This window comes from Prosopis cineraria, unplaced genomic scaffold (genome assembly GCF_029017545.1).
Source record: "Prosopis cineraria cultivar Desert tree isolate PC_DT_omini unplaced genomic scaffold, ASM2901754v1 PC8, whole genome shotgun sequence".
NCBI classification, from domain to species: domain Eukaryota; kingdom Viridiplantae; phylum Streptophyta; class Magnoliopsida; order Fabales; family Fabaceae; genus Prosopis; species Prosopis cineraria.
In genome coordinates this window covers 22,329,174-22,351,075 of record NW_026555339.1, presented here as the reverse complement: position 1 = coordinate 22,351,075, position 21,902 = coordinate 22,329,174, and positions in this window count along the sequence as shown.

Genomic DNA, 21,902 nt, shown 5'->3' with positions numbered 1-21,902 from the left:
TTCAAACTTTCAAGAACTCAATTTAATTATAAATCTTTCCTGCCTTCCAAAAATAATAGTAGCAAGGCAGTTAATTAAGCAAAGATAAATTTCAATAGATTATCCCTCACCAGTCAAATATTTACACTCTACGCTCAAGGTGTTTAAGGGTTGTATTTCACTCAATTTCACCTATTATAACCCATCTACCATAGGCTTGTTTCTTACCTTAATCTCTACTAAATTATGCCATTGCACACACAAATCAAAAGAACTTTTGAAAGGTTGTAATGTTCTAGGTAGGATAATGAAATGAAATTATTCAATGAGTTAAAATTGCATACTCTAATTAGTGCTAAGCATATGAAATGAAGATAACAAAAATTGAAGGATAAACCACAACTATTTACAAGAGGTATCAATGAAGATAACAATTCCTTTTTATCACTTGATTTTTTTTCATCATTTTTTTAAACTGTCCATATTCTTTTCTCTTCTTTCTTCATCTTCTTTTCTTTTCTTTTCTTTTTCTTTTTTCTTTTGAACCACTTATTAAACCCCAACTAAATTCTAAGTCTGTCATTTTCTTTTATGGATGTAATACTTAGCACTAACCAAAGTAGTGAATGGGAATAAAAATAGATGAAAAGTGGGTAAATCTTAGCAAAAGGGCAAATGATGATTTTTTTTTTTTTAAATAAGGCCAAGGCTCAAATGGGTGAAACAAAGGATTTATGTGAAAAAGGGATGGATAATTGGCTATACTAGCTAAAAGAAATGAATGCCTAAATCATTTTTGTGTATGCAAATGGCTATTATAAGTCTCAACAAAGATTTAAAACAAGTTCTAGAGATGGAATCATAATAAATGTAATCTCTCTTAAAGGAAATGAACATTTAGGCTCAAAATTCTTACAAGCTTTTTGGACAAACTATTGTCAATTATCCAAACTTAATCCATTGCCTATTTACTAAAATTCTAGGAAGGTAGAACCGAATTTTAATCAAATTTAATTCTCTCAAGTTCAAGCCAATCCAACCTTAGCCACATTCACCAAAAAGACATTAAAACTGACTAAAAAATGTTTATGAGATTTTCAAAATTTTCAAAAATTTTTTTATCATTTTTTTAGACTATGTACAAATATATACAACCAATTCCTAAAGCAAAACAAACTCAAGGACAAGTAAAATAACAAATATAAAAGCAAGTATGCCCTCCCCCATGCTTGAATTAAACATTGTCCCTAATGTTTAAAGACAAAAAACAAACAAGAAGAGAGAGGGACACTGAAACTCCCCTGACCAACAGACGTGGCGAGTTAACAAACAGAAAGACTTTGATAGAAGGATGAGAGTGACATATCCTCAAGATAATAGGTGCCTACTAATCACATCAAATAGATAAGTGGATAAGTTGGAAATAAAGAAGTTACTTACAGACTATCGAGTAAAGGGTTATCAAACATCAGTTACAAACTAAAATAGTAAATGAAATAGTCACAAAAAATAGGAAAATAACTAAAAAAAACTAAAAGCAAAAGAAATAAAGATACTAAACAAAATGACACAAAACAAGCAGAGTGGAAGCTTAATTCTGTGGTGGGTTCAGCTTGAGAGGGATCCATGGATGGAATAGGAGAAGGTGCCACAGATGAGCCAGGCATGTCATGACCAAGTATGTGTAAATGCTGCATGATGAGGCATAAATGCTCTTCCAACCTCTTGATGACATCTACTAATGACTCCAATTGTTACTTAGCCCACATATTAAAAGGAGGACAACGAACAGGTGTAGGCTGATTGACTTCTTCCCCTTGTTCTACCAGAGACTCCTCTACCTAAGATGACTTGGCATGCATTTTGTGGTACTTGATAGGCTGACGAGGTTGCTATTATTCCTCATCATCAGTAATGGGAACCTTAGCGGCCAGAAGCAACTTAGTAATCAAATGAGGGAAGGCAAGTGCTCTCTTAGTCTTGACATTGATACACCGCTTTATAGAGTCATAGACAATAGCAGCTAGATGAAATAATTTTCTCTTCATAATGCAATAGATGAGAAAAGAATGATCCTTGTTCATTTTTGATGCATTTGATGTGGGCATGACATTGTGAGCCACAAAATGAAACCAAAATGTGCTTTGCCTTGTAAGTGTACCCCTCAATAGCCCTTTTTGATAAAAACTAACAAAGTCAAAACATAAACACTTGGCCACTGCATCCCAATCAGGTGTGAAGGTGTTTATCTTTTATTGGCGATAAAGACAGTCAATAGTGAAAGGGAAGCCATAATAATTCTGAATAACCTTAGCATTAATTACCACTTACTTGTCATGCACTCAGTAAGTGTCATTGCAGTAATAAAATGCATTCGTATTCCCTAACTAGAGCAGGGATATAAGATTGGAATTTTTCATTTGTTAAATACACTATCCATCCCCTTCGGCCAGTGTTTGAAAGGCAATTTTGGTGCATAAAATTGCACAAGAACAATCAAAAATAAAATTCTTGTATCCCACTAAAGAGATAAATCTATCTTGGCATGTGTGATTCATGAATTTTTCATTGTTAGATGGTTGCTTTGGCTTCTTAGCAGCTTTTTGAGAAGAAGAAGAGGGAGCAGTCTTGCATTTAGCTATACTCTTGTGACCCATTGCTAAAACATAAACACAAGACAAGCCACCATAAGTCACAATAAACAAACCATCACAAAAGTAATCACATGCCAAAAATTAAGTAAAGATAACAAATGGAAACAAGAGCCATGCCAACTTGTGAAAGTGGACAAGTCAAAATAAAGGCCCCACTCAAATAATGAGAACATGTCATCCATTAGTAGACAACAAAGTAAGAATAATCAACTTTCAACATAAGCAAACAAAAAAAAGTCAAATTTTAAGGTTCAGTGCCAAAAGTTAGTAAAGTCAAAGGATATTTAACTAAACCATTGTAACCTCAATAGTACAAACAAAGTGGTCCTTACTTTGAAATTTCAACTTGTCAACTAAGGTAAATAACCATTATATTATTCAAAAAGCTAAAACAATATGTACAATATTCAAAGCACCTATCCATGAAAAATAGATAACACTGCTCACAGCTAAATTTCACATTGAGATATGAATGGGTCCATACAATGCACAACAAATATTCAATTCAAAGTTCAGAGCATAAATTCAGCAGAACCAATTTCATACCACCAACACTCATTGTAACTCTCACAAGTAATTCAAAGCATATAAGCTAACAATAAACAAGGAAGCATCTAAAATTTTGGTTATAATTAGTCTGCTCGAAACATAGGATAGAGGTCAATCAATAACCTTTTTAACTCATACAAAACAGAAAACTCACAACCCTCATCATAGATCAAAAAAATAAACAATGTGCTGTGAACTGTGAAAGTGAGATTCAGGGAATGCAAAATAGGGCTAGCTAAAATGTGTGTGTTGTGGCTAATTGAGAAAAGTGTGAAGTCTGGAATGACAAGGCTACAGCTAAGCTTGTTGCAGCTAAGTGAGGGGAGTTTCTTGTAGTTTTTAATGGGACAGGACAACGGTGGAAGATAGACAAGCACAGTGGTTAATGAGGCTGGAGATTTAAAGCTCTACAATGCCTGGTGGTGACAGCTAACGATGGACGAGCAGGTAGAAGTGAAGATGGTGAATCACGCCGAAGTTAGAAGCTTTACACATAAAAGTGGATGAGAAGCAAAGATTCATTAGATAAGGAAGGAGAAAGAGTGGCAGTCAAAGATGAGAGAAAGTGAAAAGAGAAGGAAAAAAATGATTAAGGCAAAAGTGTAAAGGGTAAAACTATAAAAAAATTATTTATTTAAATTTATATAAAAAAAGAAAATGCATTTTTTTAAGTGCAAATAAAGTAAAATAATCAGTAAAATATATGAATATATAAATATATTTTTTTGAATTTTTTAGTAAAATAAAAATAATAACTAAAATGATATATATATATATATAATTTTTTAAAAAAAATTTTAAAATATTTTTTATTATTTTATAGTAATAAAATAATATTTAAGAAAAAAAAATTTTAACTTTTTTTAAGGTAAAAAATATTCACAAATTTATTCTTATTAAATTAAAAAAAATTAACTGAACCAAAAATTTTGCTCTAATGAAGCAAAATTTCGCTCCAGCTAAGATGCTCCTTATAAGTTGGTTAAGCATTTCACAGAATAGTCTTTCACTCCAGCAAAACAAAGTTTCACTTTAATGAAGGTGCTCTCTGTAAGTTGGTTAAGCATTTTACGTAATAGTCTTTCACTCCAACAAAACAAAGTTTCGCTCCAGCAAAGGTGCTCTCTGTAATTTTTAATGAAAAGTCACATAGGCATCTACTGTTAGAGCAAAATGAGGTTTTGCTACAGTGAAGGTGCTCTCTAAAATTTTTGATGAAAACATAGAGAGACCCTTTGCTGGGGCAAAATCCTCTTTTGCTGAGGTGAATAAAACAAAGAACAAAAATACTCAAAATCTAAAAGAAATACGCAAATGAAGCAAAAACTCATAAAGAAAATAGCCTAAACATCTCCCAATTAACACAATCATCATATCAAACCTGCTTCCACACCTCCTAACATTTAATTAAAAACTTTCAATCTAAAATTTCATCAACACAAGCTCTTGATCCTATATAAAGAAGACATATAAATATCATCAATTAAGCATAAGGATAGAATACTCCCCTAAAATATTATTGGCCCATTCTTTGATTCCAAGACTTGGCTTTGAGCTTCCAAATTCTTCAAGAACTTTGCAATCCTACAAACACACCAAAATAAAAGAAGTACAAACCAAAGATAAAGAAAACAAACATACCAAAACCACAAGTAAAGAGAGAATAAACTTGGGTTGCCTCCCAAAAAGCGCTTAGTTTATAGTCTTCAGCTAGACTCTCTCAGATCATCAAGGTGGATCAACCAAGTAGACAACAGACTTCAATCGCTCTAGGTCACCTCCCCAATAATGCTTGAGTCTTTGTCTATTAACTTTGAAAGATTTACCCGTTCTTTCATCAAGAACCTCAATTAATCCATATAGTGCTATAGAAAGCACTTTAAAAGGGTTAGACCATTGAGATTTTAGCTTCCCAAGAAACAACCTTAGTTTAGAATTAAAAAGAAGAACTAGTTGTATTGGCTCAAAAGTTCAATGCAAGATATGTTGTTCATGCCATCGCTTAGTCCTCTCTTTATATAACTTCGCACTTTTAAAAGCATGGTATCTAAACTCTTCTAACTGATTCAATTGCAAAATCCTTGATGCACTAGCTTGCTTAAAATCCATATTTAGTTGTTTAATTGCCTACCAAGCTTTATGTTCCAACTCAAGAGGCAAGTGGCAAGCTTTACCAAATACCAAGCGATAAGGGGACATCCTAATTGGAGTTCGGAAAGTACTACGATATGCCCAAAGAGTGTCATCTAACTTGTCTGACCAATCTTTTCTAGTAGGTCCCACTGTCTTCTCAAGTATTCACTTGATCTCTCTATTGGTTAGCTCACAAAGGCCATTAGTTTGTGGATGATAAGCAAGAGACATCCGTTGCTAAACTCCATATTTTGATAAAAGAGCTTTGAATTGCTTGTTGTTTAAATGAGTTCCCTCATCAATGATAATAGCTCTAGGAGTGCCAAACATTGTAAAGATGTTCTTCTTCAAGAACTGGATCACCGTATTGCCATCATTGGATTGACAAGCCATAGCTTCCACCCACTTGCTTACATACTCCACAACAACAAGTATGTACTGATTGCCTTTTGAAGAAGGAAATGGTCCCATGAAATCCATCTCCTATACATCAAACAATTCCACTTCTAAAATTCCAGATTGAGGCAACTCATATCTGCTTGAAATATTACTTGTCCTTGGACATCTATCATACTTGGTAACAAAATGGTGAGCATCTTCAAATAAAGAAGGCTAATAAAATCCAAATTCAAGAACTTTAGATGGGGTCCTTTGCCCCATAATGCCCTCCATATACAGATGCATGATAGGCATATAAAATGGCTTCTTATTCTATTTCAAGAACACATTTTCTAATGATCAAATCAGCACATCTTTTAAACAAAAATCGTTCATCCCAAATATAAAAGTCAATATTATGCAAAAATTTCTTCTTTTGAAAAGGCTTCAAATCAAAAGGTAACACTCTACACACAAGATAATTCACAATATCCACATACTATGTTAAATCACAAGTACCAATAACAAATAATTCCTCATTAGGAAAATTTTCAAAAATCAACAAGACATCATCATAATCAGAAACATGAACAAGTCTAGACAAATGATTAATAACCTGATTTTCACTTCTTTTCCTATCAACAATTTTCACATCAAATTCTTGCAACAACAAAACCCATCTAATGAGATTAGGTTTAGATTCTTTCTTATTCAATAAATATTTAATAGTAGCATGATTAGTATGAACTATAACCTTAGCACCCATCAGATAGACTCTAAACTGTTCAAAAGCAAAAACAATAGCAAGCATTTATTTTTCAGTAGTTGAGTAATTTACCTGAGCGCTAGCTAAAGTCTTGCTTGCATAGTAGATAGGATAAAAAATATTTTTGTGCCTTTGTCCAAGCACCGCTCAATAGCAAAATTACTTGCATCATATATGACCTCAAAAGGAAGTAACCAATTAGGAGCAACAATGATAAGGGTAGATGTTAATCTACTCTTGAACTCTTCAAAGGCCTTTGTACACTCTTTATTAAAATTGAAAGAAGTGTCTTTTTCAAGGAGTTGAGATAAAGGCTTTGAAATCTTGGAGAAGTCCTTAATAAATCGATAATAAAAACCAGCATGCCCTAAGAAACTTCTCACAGCATTTACATTAGTGGGCAGTGGCAACTACTCAATAATTAAAGTCTTAGCCCGATTAACCTTAAGAGCCTTCATGGAGACTTTGTGACCCAGAACAATGCCTTCAGTTACCATAAAATGGCATTTTTTTTAATTAAGCACAAGATTAGTCTCCTCACATCTTTTCAAGACTTTAGCCAAGTTGGACAAGCAATGTTCAAATAATTCTTCAAAAATAGAAAAATCATCTATAAATATCTCCATAATCTCTTCAATCATATCAAAAAAGATGCCTATCATGCACCTTTGGAAAGTGGTAGGTGCATTGTAAAGACTGAATGGCATCCTTCTAAATGCAAAAGTGCCATAAGGACAAGAAAAAGTCATTTTCTCTTAGTCCTCAGGAGCTATAGCAATCTGATTGTAGCCTGAATAACCATCCAAGAAGCAAAAGAACTCCTTACCAGCCAATCTATCTAGCATTGGTCAATGAAAGGAAGAGAAAAGTGATCCTTTCTTGTGGCATCCTTTAACTTTCTATAATCCATACAAATGCACCATCCAGTGACTGTTCAGGTTGAAATTAACTCATTTTGTTTATTGCTAACCACTGTCATTCCTCCTTTCTTAGGAACACATTGTACTGGGCTAACCCATGCACTATCAGAAATGGGATAGATTATCCTAGTATCTAACCACTTGAGTATTTCCTTTTTGACCACTTCTTTCATCACAGGGTTTACTCTTCTCTAATTTTGAACAAACTTCTTATGATCTTCCTCTAACAAAATCTTGTGCATCATAATAGATGGACTTATACCTTTGATTTCTGCAATTGTGCACCCTAAAGCCTGCTTGTGATCTTAAATAACCCTTAGTAATCTCTCTTTTGATCATTAGATAAAGCAAAATAGATAATAATAGGCAATGTCTCATATTCACCCAAATAAGCATAAGTGAGGTGAGGCAATGGCTTAAGCTCCAGTATTGGTGCTTGCTCAATTAAGTGTTTTAGGGATGTAGCTTGTCTAGATTCTAGCTCTAAGGATTCAAATACCCTTTTAGAATTGAGATAGTGAGGAGATGCTTGAAGAAGCTTCTTACATTCAACAATATCATCATTTTCAACCACATCATTTCCTAATAATATAGCATGTAGTGAGTCTTTCACATCAAGAGTCTAAAGTCTCTCGAACTACCTCATCTAGAATATTCATTCTAGAACAAATTTCAAATTCCCAAGGATACTTCATTGCTTTGTGCATGTTAAAGCTAACTTTTTCATTATTCACTCTAAGTTTGATCTCTCCTCTCTCAACATCAATGAGAGCTCGTGCTGTAGCTAAAAATAGTCTGCCCACAATGAGTGGGAGATCTCTATCTTCATCACAATCCAAGACAATGAAATCGATAGGGAAAATAAATTTATCAACCTTGACCAAAACATCCTCAATTTTACCTTTAGGAAAAGCCAAACTTTTATCGGCTAATTAACGAGTTACTGAAGTAGGACTAGTTCTACCAAGTTGCAATTGTTTAAACACAGAAAGTAGCATCAAATTAATACTTGAGCCTAAATCACATAATGCCCCACCTTAAAATTTGTCTCCAATCACATAAGGAATTGAGAAGCTACTTGGATCATGGCATTTGGGAGGTAGCTTGTTCAAGAGAATGGCATTACACTCTTTAGTAAGCATAGCCATTTCACACTCACTCAATCTTTACTTCTTACTCAATATCTCTTTCAATAATTTAGCATATTAAGGCATTTGTTCTAAAGCTTCAATGAGAGGAATGTTAATGTGCAATTACTTGAAAATTCTCAAGAATTTCTTGTATTGCTCCTCTGATACCTTCTTTTGAAATCTTTAAGGGAATGGTAAGGGTGGCACCCAAGTAAGATGATCACTAGTCAATCCCTCTTTCTTAGATATTGTCACAACCTCTTTTAAAGACTCCTTCTCAATGTCATCTTTAACAATCACAATTTTAGCTTTAGGAGGCGTAGAAGATACCTCTTGCTCAGTTTGATTAACTTCTAGCTTAGGTGTAGACTTAGGTATAGGAGAGGAAATTTTAAATAATTGCTTTCCACTCCTTAAGGTAATTGCCTTGCACTCCTCATTTCCTTCTCTATGAGGAGTAGTCTCCGTATTGCTTAGCAATCCTCCTTTATAAAGTACAGTCACAACAGTTGCAATTTGCCCAATTTGAACCTTAAGATTCTTAAGGGATGAATTAACTCTTGTATTAATGGCCACTTGTTCTTAATTGCTGTTAATCTGAGAACTCATCAAGTTAGCCATCATATCTTCTAAATAAACTTTTGGCTCTTGAATAGGAATAGATCGCTTTTCAACTTAAGGAAAGCTCAGAGGAATGATTGGCTTTGCACCAAAAGATGAAGCTTGATTAAGGGTTACGCTATTTCTCTAAGAAAAGTTAGGATTCTGACACCACCCAGGATTGTAAGTGTTTGAAAATAAGTTGACTTGATTATTACCATAATAATTCCCAGCATAATTTACCGTCTCAATTTGTTGAGATAGATGGCACTAGTCAGTTGCATATGCATCTCTACAATAATCACATTGAGCGTATATGGCATGAGCTCCTATAGGCCCACCATTGTTTTAATTAACACGTGCTTCTAGACAGTCAAATCTTTTACTCAGAGTCTGAAGCATAGCTACCACTTGTGAAGATGAAGAGTCATCATCAATTCTTTCTAGAGGTCTCTCAAGTCTTCTGTCATTGTTGTTCTGAATGTAATTAGCAACAAGATCATCTAAACAATTCCAGAGATAATTCATCAGTTGCTTTGTAATCCTACCATTAATGACTGAATTCATTTCAGATTTGGATTCTAATGTCAACCAGCTATTAAGGACTTGAATCAAAACCCATTTCTCTTAATTATGCCCTGGACTCTACTTTAACAATTACTTGAACCTTTTCCAAGCTTCATATAAATATTCACCAAACTGTTGATTAAAATTAAGAATGTTGACTATAGAATCAACCATCTTGTTATGTGGGAAAAATCTAGATCTGAACTTGCTTTCCATTTCTTCCCATGATGAGACACTGCCTTTATCCAAATTATTGAGCCAATCCTTAGCTTTTCCTTGTAAAGTGTAAGGGAAGAGTCGAAGATGAATGATATCTTGAGGAACTCCATTTTGCTTGAATGAGTCACAAATGTCAATGAAGTTAACCAAGTGTCTATTAGCATTCTCATCTTGATTTCCCGTAAATTGCCCATTCATCTCAATCATCTTAAGCATAATTTGTTTAATCTCAAAGTTATTAGCTTGAAAGTCAGGCACTTTAATCCCAAACTGGTACCCTCTAGCTTGTCTACCTAAGAAATTAGTGACACATAGCCTGTCATTCTCATCCTTAGCCATCTCTTTCTTTTGTAACCTTTTCACCAATTAGAGGCTGAGCGTGAAGTGAATTAGCTTCCAAGATTTCTTTAAGACTCCTTGTTCTCATAGGTGTCTTTTTTTGACTTAGCCCTCGTGGCATGCAAAATAGTCCTGCAAGAACAAGAAAAGATCAAGGATTGAATTGAACAAAATAAAAGAAAACAAAATAAATGCCTAAGCGAAAACTACTCAGGGTCTTCTAATGCTAATAACCAATTGCCTAGATTCCCGGCGATGGCGCTAAAAACTTGGTGCACAAAAAATGTTTCACCGCAAGTGTATGGGTCAAAGTATAATATAATAGTGCGTCAAGGTTGATCCCACAAGGAATCAAGCATAATAGCAATTAGCTAATAAAGTTTTCATTTTTGTTCATGTTAAACAAACCAATTAGAAGTGATTGATTAAGCAAAATTAAAAAGTTAAATGAATAAAATGCAATGAGATTCCCAATCCAACAATCACAAATGTCCAATACAACCTAGAGTCACTAATCCCTTGCTAGCTTCATAGATCTTGCTTTTCACCCAATTAATTAATTTTAATGCTAATTTTGTTAATCTAGAGCATTAATGGCTATAAGGGTCTTTCGAACCTCAAATAACCCTCTTCAAATTAATTATGTTATTTTAATAAAATTATCTAAGAGGCAACTTTAATTCCAACTCACTCTAATTTGATTATTTGAGACAATTAGGTATATTTCTATCCTAATTACAAATTAGATCATAGTCTAATCTCATATTACTTAATCTAAAGGTCTAAATGAGATTCTCCTTTGTCAAGGAAAAACTCCAACAGCCAAATTCATATTTAATGATGGCCAAACATTAAATAGACAAATTAATGCAAGATTGAGCAACCAAAATTAACATTAAGCATAACCAATGGGTAAAAACAAGCTCTAATCCATTAACAAGTTCATAGTTACTCTAGGTCTAATGCGTTCAACCACTAACAACCATTAAAACAGCATGAAGCAACAATATTCAGCAAAAGATACATCAAAATGTAGGGAAAAGGGAGAAGAAAGCTTAAGAAGGATGATTTCTATCATAAATCACAAGACCTAAGTGTTCCCCAAGCTTTTCCACTCTTTATCTACCTTAGAGTGCTCCCTAGACGTCCAGCTGATGGTTGAAGATGAACTAGAACTTATATGAGGTGCCCTAAGTCTTGAAAATTCGCTGAGAGTCAAAACTATGCATTTTACTAAAATCGCGCTTCACTGCAATATAACGCATTTTTGCTACAGCGAATATGACCTATTCAGATTTTCTTTTCAGATTTAATTTCTTTGACTTGGGCTCCGAAATTCTCTTCTTTGGGCCCTAAATTGGGCCTCCCTACATGAATAAAATCCAAAATAAATGATAAATTGATCCACTAACTTCTAACATATTTTCAAGCCCATTTTCACACACATTCATCTAAATCATATTTTTGCTAACAAAATTTCAATAAATGACTTCCAATTACATTAAAAATACTAATAAATTCAATAAAATATTGGAAGTCATCACAACTATGAATGAATAAAGCTTGTCAGTGAGAAATTTTGCATTATATAATGTATAATTTTATCGCAATTTTGTTTCACAAGGGTTGATCATACTTCTAGATAGGAATTTTGAACTCATTATGTCACGCCCTAAAAATAGAGAGTGACTGGCATGGGTGTGAACCACTCATACATTCCCATAAGCCTCAGAATAAACATTTATTCCATTTTACAAAAGAAAAGACAAAAATTAATCAAATTACATGGGAGTTAAAATAATTCCTTTAAACTCATTATCATAAGAAAGTGTCGATATTTTTGTAAAAATTTCGATAGAACCTCCTCTGTAACTAAGATCTCCCGAAAATTCTACAACATAAATTTTTATAGATAACAGTATAAATCAGAAGCTTAGCTCCTTCTAGCTAGTAACCAATATACAAACCAAAATAAAGTCTATCAACAATCTATGTGGAGCATCTACTCTTTCTTTTAAATCAAAAAGACATACAAATTATATATTTATATTAAAAACAACTATACCAACCAAAAGTTTCCACCCAATGTAGCTATTTTGCCCTTTAGAGGTTGATGGTCAGATCGACGTTAGCTAACAAATCTGAGGCCAGAAATAAACTTTTCCACTGAATAGCATTCCCATAGTAAAATCCTTAAAATTTAAATTAACAAACTCTAATAATGGTATCAACTAATTCAAGTAATTCCACAAAAATTTATAAGCCTGTAAGTCATAACATAATTGTAAACTAAGAGTAAATTAAAAACAATTTATGTTATCATGCTTAAAGAAAACAATCTACTCACATATAACCCAAAGTAATAAAAATTGCTAGCCAAAATCATGTAAATTTTTAAAAAAAAACACATTTTAATCAACGTTTAAAATTTTAAGAACTCAACATAATAGGTTACAAACGTGGATACACAGTCCATGAGGATAAATAACTAAACACAGCTTATGCCACAAAAACAAATGTGGACACACTAATTCATAAGGATAAATAACCAAACGCAGCTGAAGCTACAAAACAAACGTGGACACACAGTTCACGAGGGTAAATAACTAAATGCGGCTCAGCCACAAAATCAAATGTGGGTATAAAGCCCACGAATACCAAATGTGAAAATAAAACTCACGAAACAAACTAGCTAGTGTTTAACCACAGCATGCTACGAGCTAACGGAACTGCCTTTAGCAGCAGTGTTCTATTTCAAGTTCTCTTAAAATCATGCTTCAAACATGCAAGAAAAACAATTATCATTAAAATAAATTATCATTCTTACTGCCAAACTCGCATGAATTGTTTCAAATCTTAACATTTGTCAAAATCATAAACTTGCATTAACTAAGTATCCAATAAATTTTAAAGTTTAACAACCATACAAGAATGCTTTCATCAATCTTGGAAATATATTTTCAAGAATTAATAAATGCACATATCATAACTCATTTGTCCTTCATTGATATTTCATAATTTTCAAAATTAATATAATTCATAAGAATAAAATATTTCAGAAAAAGGCTATTAAAAATAAAAATAAATTAAATGGAATGCTATTCACTTACTTTTTAAAGTTTCAAATTCTCAAAATGTTCTTTCCTCAATCTCCATCAGGATCCTCTTCTTTTGCACGTCCTATAAGGATATTATTAAATAAAATTTAATAAATCATCTTTAATTACAAAGACTTCCTTCTACTTCGCATATATCAACTATTATCATTTTAAATTCGTCATCAAAATTCATGCTTTAAATTTTTTTTTTCAAACATTTCAGTAGGCATCTCCATGAAGTCAATATTCAAAGTAATATATCAAGACTATCCTCTTTCAATCTTTCCTTAATAAGTTCTTTAACATGAATCAATCCAACCAAGATATATTTAATTAACTCCCAAATTCTATGCCACTCACATACATACATACATACATATATATATATATATATATATATTATTATCAGGCTTCTTTAAAATAGTTTCCTACCTCAAAATTTCTAGCTTAATTTAAATTTTTTTTACTCATCTTCTTGACACACGTACGGGCAATAGCAAAACAAAGCAAGAAAAATGTTGTAACTTCACGCATATGGCAGCAATAGCATACATTTTCTCTCACACGTATAACATGCTAATAAATAGGAGGTCCAAATTCCCTCACCTCAACTTAGCTAGCTTGAACAGTAGTGAATCGAGAGAAAGAAGAAATGAATGTGCTCTTGAACGTTAAACATGGGAGATATAACCTGAACGTTATCACTATACCCAATAACAAAAGAAGACTGATTCAGTCACACCAACACGAGCTCACATTAACAGCCTTCTAACACTCAATACTTTGTGACTCCTCAGCCCAGAACAACATGGACAGACAGCACGTAAAGATGACACAGAAACAGGGAGCATAGACCATTAAAACAGAGCACAAAGCTCATAGTTGAGCTGGGAAAGGAAAGACTCGTGAGAAAAACCTTCTAGCTTCAACAATCGGGTCCTTTATTCCATCTACAACTCAAACGTGAATGATGCAGGGAAAGCAACAGATCGAGAAGGAAAAAAAATAGAGTCTCCACGCATGGAGGAGCGTCTGAATGTCACTGAGTAGTGGGAGCCTTCCCGATCATTGGTGATAGCCAGGAGTAAAGAGGGGAGAGATGGTTGGTTATGGTAGAAGGTTAGAGAGCAATATTGAACACTCTCAAACTTTTTCTCTCTCTATGTATGCACCTATTGGATAAGGAAGAAATAAAAGAGAATTTATCACATGAGGAAGAGGGCATTATGGTAATTTCATATAAGCTAGAACCAAAAAAAAATAAAATTGCTCCTTGTGCTCTGGAGATTTCGAACTTAAGACCTTTTACATATAGGCTTATATAATAACCACTACACCAAGTCTTCTTCTTGCTACACATGTTCTCAAAATTAATATTATTACTATTAAAACACCAACTTATATATCCTTATTAGTATTATATTTGTTTATTTATTTATTTATCTATATATATATATATATATATTTTTGGGCTATTACACATTATGAAAAGCTACTCTCAAACAGTACCCAAAAGAGGAATTTTTTAACTCAGATAAAATTAGTTGTTTTTCATCTTGCAAATTTTTTGCTATGCTAGAGTTCAGATTAGGATAAATAAGAGAGGTCATATTCAAAGTTGAAGTGTATCCATTTAAGGAAGAGGGGAGAGAGAAAGCAATTTTCATAAGTTCACTAGGTAGTTTGATAAATTTGCATTTGTAGATTTGTTAACCATTTGATCAAGTTGAAATTTGGCCAGCTAGTTTGTAACTACTATTTAATCACTTACAATAATTGGATCGTCAATATGTTGCTTAGTGTGAGAGTTACTTAATTCTAGTTACACTATGTAACATCCTAAGTTTCTTCATTAGTAATTATCATTATTTTCAAGGATAATATAGTTAATTTAGATAAATTGTTGATTTGGCAAGGTTTATAGGAGACTAAGATGGTTTTTGGATCTTTGAATAGCCTTAGAAGAGGGCTAGGTTGATGTTTAAGCAGGCCATGGCACGGAAGGAAGTTTAAAATTTTATGGGATTTTCTGTGCCATGCATTGTGGCAGGCTTGTCAACGTGCCGTGACACATGTGCAAAATCTTCATTTATTAGATCATGAATCATACTCGAAAAACAAAAGACAGAAAGAAGGAACTCGAGAGCATTGACGAAAAGAGCATGTGGTCTGCTAGGACACAATCCTTAAGCTATTTTGGAGACATTTGGAGCTTGAATCACCATTAGGTAAGTTGCACATTCCCTCTTCTCCTTCTTTTATGTGAAAATTTAGATTGGTAGGGCAATGGGGGCTTTAACTTTCATTTCCTTGGGTTTAGACCAAACCTATTAATTTATTTAAGGTCTTGGGGAGTTAAATCAAGCTTCTAATCTTAAATTTATGAGTTTTGTGGTGATTGGAAATTTATGGTAAGGGTTTGGACGAACCCTAAGTATAATTTGAAGATTTTGAGATAATATGGGACATTGGTTAGCGAATTTAGTGTGTTTGGATGTTTAATAGGATGGTTAGAGTTTTTAGGAATGGTTGATATTGTTAGAAAAGAAATTTAAGTATTTTAGACATTTAGAACCTAGAGAGTTCGGAGTTATTTGGAGTGATAATTGATGATTGTCACTTGATTGTGAGTGTTGCTTGAGCTATATTGTGCGTATAGAACATGTGGAGCTAACGTTGAACTACGGTAAACTTTTGGTGTGTGACAAATGGTTGAGGTAACGGAATAATTAATTTACACTGATTGATTATATTGTCTAACTGTTTGTGAGTAAATATGTTGATTTGAACTTGAGATTTGATAATCTTGCATATTGCAAAATGTGGTTTTTGTGCATGAAAAATCTATTTGCAAATTATGAAGTATGATGAAAACTATATATGAATGAGTTAAGAAATTTGTAATGTATATATGATATACATGTTGAGTATGGACATGATCATGTTAGGAGGTGGGAGTTCACCTATAGGAAGGAGTAGTGAAAGTCCATATGACATGTATCTCCTTTGTGTCTAGTAAGGCATGGTGTTAGAGGTTTTATCCTTAGTATCCATGCGAGATACGGCGTTAGAGAGTAATGCTCCTTAGCATAAATGATGTAGTTTGGAGTAACAACACCCCGATTTATATGCAATAGGGGGAAACTATAGTCTGAAAGTGGGATAGGACATCTTTGGCTGGGTGATCCTACCACTGAAGGTGAGCTCGGATCATTATAAATGTGCACTTAGTCCAAAAGCCTATGGTTTCGGTCAGGGTGATATGGAGGCTTGAATGGTAGAATGATCATGCTAGTGGTAAAAGATTTGTACTGATAAAAAGAGTATGTGGTGATATGCTAAATGTGTATTTTAGAAGTTTCATAGTTTTACTCTCTTATAGTTGTACATGTTAATTATTAATAGTGAATTATTTTGTTACTGATATGTTTATCTCACCCCACGGTTATATTTTATAAGTGAGGGCTCTAGTAGGAGAAAGGGGAAGGAAGGGCCAATTGAAGAGTGAAGAGCGTTATAGTATAGCTCTTCCTTTTCTCTTTTTGGTTTTGCAATGAATATTGCCATTATATATTGCCAAATTAGGAACATGACATTATTTTAGATATCACTTGTATTAATTTGTTATAAGTATGCATATCTTGGCTCAAGGATGATGTGTGGATTATGTGTATGTTGGGACAAGTTACAATTACAAGTGATAAATTTGAAGTAAATTATGTACCTAAAATAACCAAGTTGATGTGTGTGCTAAATACAATTCACCCCTTTGTGTTATTGTCAAATGGGAGTTTGGTGGTCATTTTAAGCATAATTGCTTAATTATGTGATGTGAATGAATTGTCGTGTTGTTGTGGTCCCGTTAAGGTGGTCAAGGTGTCTCTGGGGCTAATGGCATTTGGTATTGTGAGTTGGACACCATTGTGTGCATTTTGAGGTGAAAACAAATCATTTTGGGTTCGAGTGTCCATCTTTTAAATGGATGACTATTTAAGTGTAAAACTAGTACCATTAGTTAGAGGGCTCAAAAAGCTTCGTGTGGACACTTAAATTGCCCAAATTGGACGTCGAATGGCAAAATTACGCGCTTTAGAAGTTTGGAGGGATGTCATGACAGCAATCTACTGTCATGACAATGATTACGCGCCGCGATGCAAGAGGCCTTTGAGGGACTTGTCCCTCTGTGCCATCTGTCACAGCAGGCGCGGCTTGTGCCACAACGAATGGAGCAGAATTTATAGAAGAATGGCATTTTTAGTGAAATTTTGACATGGTTTGTTGCCCATACTTTCATAATTGTTCTAAATTAATTTTTAACTATGGTTTGAGCTCAAACGATATTTTTAAAAAGGGTCTCTTAGAATCTCAATGATTTAAACTAATTATCTTTAAACCCTTAAGTTGTGTTAGCTTCTTCAAAGGATTTTATTTAATCCTAGTTATCACTACGATGACGTGTGAGTGTTGTTTTGGTAATGTTAAAACAAACATTACACACTATAATCTCTAGTTTGAGTGTTTTTCTTGCTTCTCATTCTCTTCTTTTGTAAGCTTGTTGCTTTGGTGCCTTAGCTAGTTATTTGTACTTATTTGTGCATTTAATTGAAACTCTCTTGCACCTTGTTTTGATTATGGTGGAGTTACTTTTCATTGGTCTTAAGGACCTATGGTTTTTACCCTTGCATTAAAGGGTTTTCTACATTAATAAATTCTCATGTCTCTTGTTGAATTGTGTTCTATTTATTTTATGCCATATATCTGTTTAATTGCTCCTTTGAGATTCTAGCAAGTGATGGGACCTCATTTCCATTTCATATAAATCATGGGGTTGTGCTTTTCTCATCACTTCCCTTCCTTCATTTTTTCCAAGAGGGGTGTTCTATGCGTGAGAGATGAAAGTGAATCTCAACTCTCAATGCATACCGCAAACAGGAGTAGGAACAAGAACAGGTAGGTCCAAATTGGTTTTGAAGGGCAATGTGTGTGACATCCTAATTTTTAATTTAAGAATTTTGTAGAGGAATTGCATTTATTCAAGGTCATTTGAGGTTAATTAAATGTTTAAGCAATGGATGAAGATTCAAACTGGGCATAGGATCATGAATAAGGGTTGTTTGGGGTCCGAAATTAGTATTAAGCCAGATTGAGCTCAATATAATGGGTTTAAGTGAGGGTTTGTATTTATGTGTCATGTATCATGGCACATAATGCAAAAAGCTTAAACCTTGATATTAAAAAAAAATTAAGGCTTTAAGCTTTTCTACTAGAGTAAATTATCATTATTATTAGTTCATCTCTTTTCTATCATGGTAGAAGTTCCTTGTTGGCTTTCAAAATTATAAATTAAATTCTTTTAACTGTAGTAGACTTTCAAATTTAATTTTTTTTTCCTTTTCTATTATGGTTAGTTAGTCTTAAATATGGTCAATCCATTCTACCATGGAAAAGGTTAGTTGATGGTTTTAATCATAATTACCATGACAGAATAGGTTAAGTTGTGATTAAAATTTGGAGACTTTACAAAGTTGGAGTCTGATAATGATTCTAGACGATGTATAGTGAACAAATATTGTGTTGTTAATATATAAATCTTGTCATATTATATACAGACATTCTGTTGTTTATACACATGGAAAACTTATATATTATTCAACTAAATCACACAAATTATATATAATGAATGCACATTGTGTTGTTAATATATGAACATCATCATGTTATATGCAGATATTTTGCTATACATATACTTGAGAAACTTGTGCATTTTAAATGAGGGATAAATGAGTTTTTTCATGAAAAAACATATTTGCATCTAAAGCTTTTGGGCCTCTAAAATAGATTTAGAATACATTAAGATTTAGGTGCAAATTTCTTTGATTTGAGGGTCTTAGGTGCCATTTTCCCATTTCTTTTTGTGTTTGGCCAGGCATTATTTCACATAACTATGAAGATGGTGGTTTTTTATTATAATGAAATGGATAGTGTCATGATATTCAGTTGGAATCTAGGCTGCTTATCTGTTCTATCATCCAAGTTTGGCTTTAAGCTTCCTCTTGACAAGACTTTTTCGACTACAAGAACACAATTGGGTTTAATTCAACTGACGAACACTGCGTTTCATTGGTTTTATAGCCTTTTTTTTTTCCTTGGTGAACTCCTTGGCCTTATTTGGTACGTATACCTTAATTTATAGGGATTGAGATTAGTAATGGGAATGATAGTAAAAATGAGACTTTAAAATCATGTTTAATATGAGAAAATACTTATTTTTATTTTATTTTACAATTAAGTATAAATTATGAAAAGACTATAACACCCCTTAAACTTTTTTTTTTTATTTTGCTTGAGAGTTCTTGGCTTGGTTCATGTGGCTTTTTTTAATCTTGGCAGCTTTGTGGTTGAATAGTTTCAAGTGGATTCCAAGTTTCCTTCTGTCAATAATGAGTTATGTAGTGAACTATGTAGTTTTTAAAAAGATGTGCTCATTTGATAGGATGTCTAAACCCACATCCCAACTCGATCCGAATAGGGTTTCTAAGTTGTCAAGTGATTATATTGGTCATTGTTAGGCTCCTTTACTTTTTGAATTTCCTTTTGTTACTGTTTGTTTTGGGTTACTTTACCTTAGTTGGATTCTAGATTGCTTATACTCTGCTTTGTAACTGTTAAATTTGGTTATTAATATAATTTTTCCTGTTGTGACATGTAAATTAGCATGAAACTATTTGTATTAGCAAATAATTAAAACACAAGGCACGTACCAGTGGCAGAGCCAGGACAATACATGAGGAAGTGCAATCTATTTTTTAAAAAATTAAAAGCTCAAAAATAGTAATTTAAAATTAAAGTTACATATTTTATAATTATTCTCTACTTGAATTTTTTTTTTAACTTTGTGATAAGTATATAATAATTTTCTCGTCAATGTTAGTAAAAGTATTTCCGTAATTATAGCTGTACTAAACAATTATATCAATAGTTCCGCCCATGTTTCACCATCTTTGGAGGGGGAAAAAAAATAAAGGATTTTCTTAACTATTGTAACGACAATATATAAGATCACTGTTAACTTTGGAAAGAAATAAAAGCATTAGATAAATGGCTTTTGGATTAAATATTTTTGTTATGCATATCAATAATAAAAGTTTAAAATTGATTATGAATCATTATTGAATTAGTTAAAATGTATATTAAAAATTATTTAGATTCATAGGAGCTAGGTGCAAAATCTTAATAACTAGATGGGACAAAGCATCAAAATTTATATTCCTTTCATGTAATTTCCCCAAAAATGAGAGGTGGACGTGCATCGTTCTAATATAAGTGCATTCGCCACCGACACTTGCCTCTGCAGACGCTGGATGATGACAATATTGCATAAAAAAGACACGCAACAATAAAATTTGGTGTGAAGGATAAGTGTGTATCATTTGCCAGGGAAGGTTTTGAAAAAGTCTATATGATTGGGTGGAGGACTAGGGTTTGGTTTTCACGTGTATATTAAATTTTTAAGGAAAAATGGCAATATAATTACAGAATTATAAAGGTATTAATCATCATTGAAGATAGGGACAATGACACTTACGAATCTTGTCAAGGCATTAATGGCAGTTAATTGAAGTCCTTGAATTATTGCAATGTTATGGAATGATCATGATCTTTATTTATAGTTGAAAAAATAAATAATTATTATTAAAATAATCAATGAAATGTTACTCATAAATTTAAGTATAGTTAGTTGTGAATTTAAATAATATTACTTGTAAATAAATGAAAAGTTAATTGTAAATTGATAGACATTGTTATGAATTTAATGGTAGTTACTTGTAAATTTTAGGGAGGTCACTAGTGAATTTGTGCAAATTCAATTGTGAATGAATATATAATCTCATAAATTTATACATTACTTGTGATTCAAGAGTGACTTCATAAATTCATAAGTAACATTCCAAAAATTCACAAGTGACAATGTTTATATTCATAAAACTATATATTCATTCACAATTGACATTTCATATATTGATAAGTGATCTTCTTTAAATTCACAACTAACTTTTCTTAAATTCATGAGTGATATTCTATTAATTATTTTAACAAATAAAGACTATATATGGTCCTTCTATGATATTTCAATATTTCAAAGTCCTAAATTGTCATTAAAATCTTTATGAGGTTCTTAATTGTTATTTTTTCTTAAAGATATTGGATTATTGAAATATTATGAAAGTATCTTGGTTTTTATTTGTAATATAATTAAAAACACACATACACATTACAGTTAAACGAAGATTTCACCCTTTAATTATTTGCATTGGGGCATTTAGTCTTCTAAACTTTTTTTTTTTTTGCTATGCAATGTTCTTTTTTAACATTTAAAAACAATGTAATTTGCCCTTATAGTTAACAGATGTTAACTTCAACCATTTAGATGACCCAAAAAATTATGGAAAAGACCTTGAAAATTATAAGGAAATGCCCTATAAGAAAATTCACTATTACAAAAATGAAATTTAGTAATATATATTTTTTAACAATTAAAAATAAAAAGTCACTAAAATTAAAGCTGAAAG